The 9,623-nt window shown below is 46.7% G+C and overlaps 1 pseudogene; it reads right to left on the bottom strand.

The window, feature by feature from the left end:
- Window positions 1-5,226: 5,226 nt before the first annotated feature.
- Window positions 5,227-7,558, bottom strand: LOC127671292 (U4/U6.U5 tri-snRNP-associated protein 2-like; annotated as a pseudogene).
- Between the last annotated feature and the right edge of the window lie 2,065 nt (window positions 7,559-9,623).

The raw sequence follows: 9,623 nt of genomic DNA, 5'->3' as shown, positions 1-9,623 counted from the left end.
ACTTATAAACTCCTTCCAAGCACTGCATGGCTTCTCAAGCATCCGTTCCGGCAAAACATTACACGCCCTTTCCCCAGACCACATCCAGAACAACACGACATGTCTGTTCTCAGCAAAACATCCTCTCCTAAGACAGTTTCCAGAGAAACATCACATGACACAACTGAGCCTCCAAGGAAACCAGAATCCCCACTTCATGCTATGTAGCCCAGGGTGACCTCCAGTTGCCAATCATCCTGTCCTCATCTTGAAAATGCTGTGATTATGGGGTGCAGCACTGTCCCTAGAATTTGGGGAGTTCTGAGCCTTAGAACAATACAAAGGGTAGCACGTAAAGAACATTTGGGAAGTGGTCATCTAGCATTTCAGAAGGAGCTGTGGTACAATCAATATAATAAACCGCGTTAGGTCACAGCGGCACACACCTGGAATCCTAACACTTGGGAGGCAGAGGCAGGAAGATGATGCCGTCAGCCTGGGTACGTTGGAAGCTATCCTGGAGTACACAGTAAGATCCTGTCCGAAAGAGAAAGAGGGAGGGAGGACTAGAGAGATGGTAGAGAGATGGCTCAGAGGTTAAGAGCTCTGACTGATTGATCCCTCAGACGTCCTGAGTTCAATCCCCAGCAACCACATGGTGGCTCACAAGCATATGTAATGGGATCTGATATCCTCTTCTGGAGTATCTGAAGACAGTGACAGTGCACTCACATATATAAAATAAATAAATAAATAAATAAATAAATAAGAGAGAGGGAGAGAGAACATGATAAATGTCTCACTATATCTCTCTAAGATATATTATCATATAAGACTGTAAGAAAGAGGGAGTTGGAGAGATGACTCTGCGGGTAAGAGTACTGACTGCTCTTCTGAAGGTCATGAGTTCAAATCCCAGCACCCACATGGTGGCTCACAAACATCCGTGAAGACAGCTGAAGTGTACCTACTTATAATAAATTAATAAATCTTTTTTTGATTTTTAGATTTATTTTTTTATTATATGTGAGTACACTGTAGCTGTCTTCAGACACACCAGAAGAGGGCGTCAGATCTCATTACGGATGGTTGTGAGCCACCATGTGGTTGCTGGGATTTGAACTTAGGACCTCTGGAAGAGCAATGAGCGCTCTTAACCACTGAGCCATCTCTCCAGCCCCAAATTAATAAATCTTAGGATTTGATTTTTTTTTTTCTGAGACAGGGTTTCTCTGTGTAGCCCTAGCTGTCCTGGAACTCACTCTGTAGACCAGGCTGGCCTCAAACTCAGAAATCCGCCTGCCTCTGCCTCCCAGAGTGCTGCGATTACAGGCGTACGCCACCAGTGCCCAGCAAATTAATAAATCTTAAAAAAAGAAAAAAAGACTGTAAGAAAGAGAGGGAGGCTGTCGAGGAGACCAATAAAGGAAGAACATTAGTGATATTGATTTCTTCAAAAAGGAAGAAAATGTAGCTGGAGAAATGATGTTTAAGAATTAAAAAGCTGGGGCTGGAGAGATGGCTTTGTGGTTAAGAGCAGTGACTGGTTTTCTAGAGGTCCTGAGTTCAAATCCCAGCAACCACATGGTGGTTCACAGTCATCTGTAATAAGATCTGGTGTCCTCTTCTGGTGTGTTTGAAGACAGCTACAGTATGAATTCATATACATAAAATAAATGAATAATTTTTTAAAATAATAGTTAAAAGCTGGTGCTGCTCTGGTGGGCAGCTCATAACCACCAGCTCCAGGGATCCAAAGTCCTCCCCAGGTGCTGTGCTCATGTGCACACACAAGTATACATAATTAAAATAATAATAATAATAAAAATATTTTTAAAGTGCAGGAGAAGGCTGGAGAAAGAAGCCCCAGAGAAAGGAGAGAGGGATTTTATAAGACAATGGAAGCCGGGCAGTGGTGGTGCACGCCTGTAATCCCAGCACTCTGGGAGGCAGAGGCAGGCGGATTTCTGAGTTTGAGGCCAGCCTGGTTTATAGAGTGAGTTCCAGGACAGCCAGGGCTACACAGAGAAACCCTGTCTCAGAAAAAAAACAAACAAACAAACAAAAAAAAAAACAAATCCTTGGGGGCTGGAGAGATGGCTCGGTGGTTAAGAGCACTGACTGCACTTCCGAAGGTCCTGAGTTCAAATCCCAGTGAACACATGGTGGCTCACAACCATCCATAATGAGATCTGATGCCATCTTCTGGTGTGTCTGAAGACAGCTACAGTGTACTTATATATAATAAACAAATCTTAAAAAAGAAAAGAAAAAAAGAAAAGAAAAAAAGAAAAAAAAACAAATCCAAAAAACCCAAAACAACAACAACAAAAAGACATTGGGAATCCAGCACGTGAAGATGGGAAAACAAACACCGAGAGAGGAACAGCTGCTTCAGGACACACAGAGGGCGTGTCCTTACCTAGCCAACACGTGGGGCAGGTTCCCAGTGTGCAGATAGAAACTGTGCTGACAGAACATGGTGTAATAGACTTCTGTAATAGAAGTCACCTGCAGTCTAGTCGCAGGCCGGTCATTGCCACTTTTCTGTCTCTGGGGTAAGAAGCCAGATCATGTACTGGCAGTGACAATAAAAGGGGCTGGAAGGACAAATCAAAAAAGGCAAAGAAGCTCTGAGACTTATTTTGGAAACTCCTGGCAACAAAACCTGGCAGGAGCTAACTGTGTTAGTAAAGTCTGGCCTCTCTCCTCCTCTCTCCTCCCCTCTCCTCCTCTCCCCTCTCCTCTCCCCTCCCCTCCCCTCCTGTCCTCTTCCCTCTCCTCCTCTCCTCTCCTCTCCTCCCCTCCCCTCCCTCCTCCCCTCTCTTCTCCTCTCCTCTCCTTCCCTCCTCTTCCCTCCCCCCCCTCCCCTCCGCTCTCTGCTCTCTTCCCCTCTCTTCCCCTCTCCTCCCCTCCCCACTCTCCTCCCCTCTCTCTTCCCCTTTCCTCCTTTCCTCCCCTCTCCTCCCCTCCTCTCCCCTCCCCTTCTCTCCCCTCCTCTCCCCTCCTCTTTTTTTGACAGAGGCTTTTGTCTTCTCATCTGTAGCTTAGCTCCTGGACCTCAGACACTCCCTAGCCAATGCTGACCTAGGCTATCCATCTGCCTTAGCGTCCCAGAGCTGCTGACCTGCTGGGATGAGCAGGATCTCACTGTCTTAGCCTGGTCTTAGCCTGAAACTATGTAGACCAGGCTGGCCTCGAACTCAGAAATCTCCCTGGACTAGACTGATTTCTAACTTGTAGCAGTCATCATCTCTCTTTGTCCAAAATGCTGGGACCACGGGGCCAGGCCACCACACCTGGCTTATATCCTTTACTGATAAGGTTCTTACTGCTGCTCCAAATCCCTTTTAGGGTGTTATATGTTGGGTAAATATGCACTATATTGCTGCCTTAGTCTTGAAAATCATGCCAAAGCAAATAAGGACCCAGAGATAAAGGATCATAATCCTGAACAGCTCTGCCAGCTCAGTTCAACTTAGCCACCGCCTGCCTTGCTCTGTGTGACATACCAGCTTGGTAGGCATGCTCCTGCCTCAGATACTTTGTCTTGTCACATCCAATGCTGGAAAAGTCTTTTTTGATTTATTCCCCCGATGGCCTGTTCACCTTCACAGCCCCTTCCTCCTTTTTCTCCTCCTCCTTTTCCTCCTCCTCTTTTCTGGAAGAGTGGTGGTGCTGAGACCCAGGCTCATACAGCTTTGCCTCCCTATGCACTCCAGGACGATCTCAAACTCAGACTCTGTGCGTCCATTACCTAAAGTCTGCACTACAGGTGTGCACCAGTATTCCTTCCTGACTTTCCTTCACTTCTTTAGGTTTATGATTAAACATCCTCAGTAGTTAATTCTATCAAGAAGCTACTGGGACTGTGGAGATGTGTCATTGGTTAAGAGTACCGGCTGCTCGCCTCTTAGGACCTGGGTTCAGTTCTAATCTGTCCACATGTTAGCTCATAACCATTAATAATTCCAGTTCCAGGAGATATGATACCCTCTTCTGACCTCCACAATCACCCGGTATGCATGTGGTGCACATACATACATACATGCAAGCAAAACACTCATACACATAAAGATAATGTTTTTCAGAAGCAGCATCTACCCTGGGGATGGGTGTGGTAGTTCACATCTTTGATCCCAGAACTCAAGGCAGAAACAGGAGGAAGATCCTGAGTTCCAGGCCAGCTGATCTAGAGAGTGAACCCTACATGGGTATGGGGAAGGAAACAGAGGGAGGGAGACAGAGGAGCAGGAAGGAGAAGGGGGAGGGGAAGGGAGAGGCTACCCAGAGCTGAATTGTTGAACAAAGCTCAGTTGGTAGAGAATATGAGGCCCTGGGTTCCTTCCCCAGGTATGACATCATGTGCCTGAAGTCTAAGCACTGAAGAGTGGTGGTTACAGGAGGATCAGAAATTCAAGATCATCTTCAGGTATCTATTGAGTCTGAGGCCAGTCTAAGGTACAGGAGACCATGTCTCAGAAATAAATAGGCTGGAGAGATGGCTCATGTGTTAAGAGCTGATACTGCTTTCCAGAGGACGTGAGTGTGATTTCCAGCACAGCTCCAGGGGGTATGTGTCTTAGGGTTTCTATTCCTGCACAAACATCATAACCAAGAAGCAAGTTGGGGAGGAAAGGGTTTATTGAGCTTACACTTCCATGTTGCAGTTCATCACTAAAGGAAGTCAGGACTGGAACTCAAGCAGGTCAGGAAGCAGGAGCTGATGCAGAGGCCATGGAGGGTTGTTCCTTACTGGCTTGCTTCCCCTGGCTTGCTCAGCCTGCTCTCTTAGAGAACCCAAGACTACCAGCCCAGGGATGGCACCACCCACAAGGGGCTCTCCCCACTTGATCACTAATAGAGAAAATGCCCCACAGCTGGATCTCATGGAGGAACTTCCCCAACTGAAGCTCCTTTCTCTGTGATAACTCGAGCCTGTGTCAAGTTGACACAAAACCAGTCAGTACAGGTATGATACCCACTTCTGGCCTCTGTAGGCACCTGCACACACATGGTATACACACTCATTCATGAACATGAATAAAAATCTCCCCCCACTTTTTAATTTTTTTCTTTTTTTTCTTGAGAAACAAAAACAAAAACAGGAGGATAATTCATCCCAGAAGTCCCACGAGGAAATGAAAAGAACTACAGGAAAACCATCTACCTACTTCATGTTTACTCCTAGAGTCTCAAGACCTGATGTTTCCACTGAACTATCTGTCCTTTGCTACTTGCAGCAATTCAAATAAGACATCCATCTGTAAGAGTTCTGCCTGCTGGCCGGGCAGTGGTGGCGCACGCCTGTAATCCCAGCACTCTGGGAGGCAGAGGCAGGCAGATTTCTGAGTTCGAGGCCAGCCTGGTCTACAGAGTGAGTTCCAGGACAGCTAGGGCTACACAGAGAAACCCTGTCTTGAAAAAACAAAACAAACAAACAAACAAACAAAAAACACCCCCCCCCCCAAAAAAAAAATCCCAAGAGTTCTGCCTGCTGATGCTGAAAGGGACGGAGTGTCGATCAACATGTTGCAGAGAACAGCCAGAGACAGACAACGCAGGACACCAGGGCAGACAGGCTCCTTCATGGAGATGCAGCCAGAAACCATAAAACCTGGGCTGGGGCAGGAATCTTACAGTCAGTCCTCGTTCCACTACAGCTTCAGTAGGTTTTTTGTTTGTTTGTTTGTTTGTGTTTTTTTTGTTGTTTTGGATTTTTTTTTTTTCCGAGACAGGGTTTGTCTGTGTAGCCCTGGCTGCCCTGGAACTCACTCTGTAGACCAGGCTGGCCTCGAACTCAGAAATCCGCCCGCCTCTGCCTCTCAGAGTGCTGGGATTACAGGCGTGCGCCACCACTGCCCCCGGCGCGTATTTTTCGTTTGTTTGTTTTTGTTGTTGTTTTTGTTTGTTTTTTTTTTTCCAGACAGAGTTTCTCTGTGTAGCCCTGCCTCCCAAGTGCTGGGATTAAAGGCGTGCGCCACCACTGTCCCGCTAGCTTCAGTATTTTTTATTTACCATATTTGGTTATAGCCCTTGGGAGCTAAACCCCAGACAAGGCATTCAAGCCCCCTGCTGGTTGGTTTCATCATCCCCCCCTTCCCCCTCCCCCTCCCCCCCTCTTCCAAATCTGAATGTACTCATATTGATTCTATAGGAGGAGCCCTCAGAAGGCTTGAGATCATAGATGGTGTTCTTGTGGACTGCTTGGACTTCTTCAGATAAGTATTCTCTCAGCCCCACATTTGTAATAGGGAAGTTGACAATCTCTGGATTCTTCTCCAGGAAGAAGTTGTTCTTAGCAAATCTCTTGATGCAAAGGATTAGATACGGAGGCAGCTTGGTGAGCTGGAAGGGCTTCAGGAAGTTCTCCTTATCCGCCTTGTATCCTTTCTCGGAGATGCCGCTGACCTTGGCCAGGATGTTGAAGAGTGGGGGATGACAAGCTGCTTCTCAACCTTATAGAGCAGGCCGCAGGAAGGCCGAGCGTCAGGTACGTGAACGTGGACTCCACCTTCGTCTCTCGGTACTTGTCATCATGAAGCAGTTGTTCTTTCTCTTCTGCTGGCAGATCAGCATGGAGAAACTTTTTTGGCGAAAATTCTCATTGATCCCTGGAAAACATCATTCACAATAGCCTTTTTCTTCTTCTCGGTGCCTCCCAGAGCTGAGTGCAGAGGCATTCAGAAACCAAGACAGGAAGTCAACTCCATCCCCTCGTTTGGTAATTTGGAAAGTCTTCTTAATGCAAAGTACGACAGTCTGAAGCATCTTGTGAGGAGAAACATGTGCCTTGAAGTTTCGGGGGTTCCAGAGCTTTCTTTCTCATCAGCTCTCCAAAACGCTGGACCACCAAGAACACGATATCCTTCGGAGAATGCTTAATGTTCTTGTAATTGTCTTCCTCCTGGAAGTAGTTCCGAAGAGGGGGACGTCAGCTAGAGCCTGCAGCACAGCATTTGCATAGTCGTTGGTTTTTAAGTTGTTCAGTCCCACGATCCCTGGCACAATTCATATGCCTGGGACAATTTGACTTGCTTGTCCAAGTTTGCAGTTTGCTGCTTTGTGAAAATCGGCTTCGACACCTACGTGATATCCTCCAGCGAGGACTCGATGATCTCATAGCTGTCAGGAAGGCAGTGAAACTTGAGTGTGGAGGTTAAGAACAGGACGCTGTGGATGCAGGCATGAGACGTTAGACCCGGGCCTTGAAAGTACTTGGCACACACCAGGCAGGCATATGTGTTGATGGACGAGAGAAATGGAACAGAGTTTCCTCAAAGTCGAAGTCCAGCGCACTCCTACTAATGGTATCCGTGTACGGACAGTGACGACTCCTCCGAACCCACTCGGGCTCCGAGCCTTCACCCGCACGACCCGGAGCGTGAGCGCCCGGACCTCTCCAGCTGGCTCGGCCGGCCTTCTGCTTCACACTGGCCGGGCTACCCCGGGAGCTCGCCCTCTTTGGCTCCTTCTCGCAGTCTTGCTCCTTCTCGATGCGACCAGAGCTTCCTCGAGACTCGGACTCCCGCTTCCCACGGGTGGAGCCATGATACTGACGCTTGGACTGGCTAGACATTGCCACCACCTAAGATTAGGAGCTTCTGCGCCTGTTTTGTTTTTCTCTTGGTTTTTTTGAGACAGGGTTTCTCTGTGTAGCTCTGGCTGTCCTGGAACTCACTTTGTAGACCAGGTTGGTCTTGAACTCAGAAATCTGCTTGCCTCTGCCCGAGTGCTGGAATTAAAGGCGTGCATCACCACCACACCTGACTCTAGTTGACTTTGTGTAACAAAGACTTGGACTCTGATGAAAATCCCAAGCATATAGGAAATGAATTTTTATTGGTGAGATGGCTCCTCAGTTAAAAGATCTGGCTGTTCTTCCAGAGCACCTCGATTTTATGTCTAGTAACCACACTGGGTCTCAAAACCATCTGAAACTCCAGTTCCGGAAGACCTGGTGCCCTCTCCTGGTTTCCATGGACGCTATCTGTGTGATGCACAAACATGTATGAGTAGACAAAACATCCATGTCTCATAAAATAAAGTAAAATGAAAAATTATTAAACAAATGCATTTATTTTCTAGCCTCTGTTCTTTTCATCTACTGGTCTGGTCTACTTTTTTTTGGTTTTTGTTTTTTGTTTTGTTTGTTTGTTTGTTTTTTGTTTTTCGAGACAGGGTTTCTCTGTATAGCCTTGGCTGTCCTGGAACTCACTCTGTAGACCAGGCTGGCCTCGAACTCAGAAATCCACCTGCCTCTGCCTCCCAAGTGCCCTGTCTAGTTTAATAAGACTCATTAGTTTAACTAATTTATGACGGTTAAAGAAAGTTTTTTTTCTCACAAAACAGGTGTTGTTTGTTTGTTTGTTTGTTTGTTTGTTTTTGGTAGCTCTGGCTATTCTGGAAATCACTCTGTAGACCAGGCTAGCTTTGAACTCATAGAGACTCACCTACCTCTGTCTTCTGGGTGCTGGGACTAAAGGTGTTTGCCACCACTGCCTAGCAAGAAACTCCATTTTATCCTAGGCACCCTCCTTGGATCCACTAACTGTTCCATCTGTGACTCCAGTCCCTGGAACTCTGATTCACTGATCCCAAAATGTTCAGCATGACCACCTTGTAAAAGTTATTTTGGCTTTTCTATGCCTATTCTAGTTACTAAATAAAGACACAGAAACCTTATATTTCTTCTCAGGTTTGGCACTATAGCCAGGCGGATACTGAGGTACTCCAACCCTGGTATGCTGACCGGGCCTTCTTCCCAGCCAGGCGGCATCACCTGCCATCTTAGTCTTGTCCAGGCTGCTCCTGCTCCATTGCTGTCTTCATGTGGACTCCCCTGGAGCCCTGCACCAGCCATACAACAGTATGAACAGGTTAAACAAGATGGCAAGCTAGTCGAGGAACAAGCCTAGCTTACGGCCTGGCCTAGGCGTTTATTAATAAATAATAAGCTTCTGACAACTGGGGCCTGGGTGGAAAGGCCTGCGGCTACACCACCCACCTGTTAGGACTAATTGCTTTTTTGTCTTCTGTAACTTGCTTACACAGATACTCAAAGTTTGTTGGGTTTTGTTGTTATTGTTGTTGTTGTTTTAGTTTTTTTTTTTTTTAAAGACTTCTGTTTATTTTATACATATGAGTGCTCTATTCACATATATGCCTGTGTGCCAGAAGAGGGCATCAAATCCCATTACAGATGGTTGTGACACCATGTGGTTGCTGGGAATTGAACTCAGGACCTCTGGAAGAGCAGTTAGTGCTTTTTTTTTTTGTTTTTTTTGTTTTTTTTGTTTTTCAAGACAGGTTTCTCTGTATAGCCCTGGCTGTCCTGGAACTTATTCCCTAGACCAGGCTGGCCTTGAACTCAGAAATCTGCTGCCTCTGCCTCCCAAGTGCTGGGATTAAAGGTGTGTGAACAGTCAGTGCTCTTATCGTCTGAGCCATCTCTCCAGTTCCCTTGTTTTAGTTTTTGGAGACAGGGTTTGTGTGTGTGTGTGTGTGTGTGTGTGTGTGTGTGTGTGGTCCTATAGACCAGACTGGCCTGGAACGAATGGAAATCCACTTGCTTCTGCCTCCTAAGTGCTGCATTAGTGGTATGTGCCGCCACTGCCAAACCAAAGGTTGTTCTGAGTTACTCT

The sequence above is a fragment of the Apodemus sylvaticus genome, chromosome 20 (assembly GCF_947179515.1).
Source record: "Apodemus sylvaticus chromosome 20, mApoSyl1.1, whole genome shotgun sequence".
Taxonomy (NCBI): domain Eukaryota; kingdom Metazoa; phylum Chordata; class Mammalia; order Rodentia; family Muridae; genus Apodemus; species Apodemus sylvaticus.
Note: the sequence above shows the minus strand (reverse complement) of the source record. Positions and strands in the feature narration are given on the sequence as shown.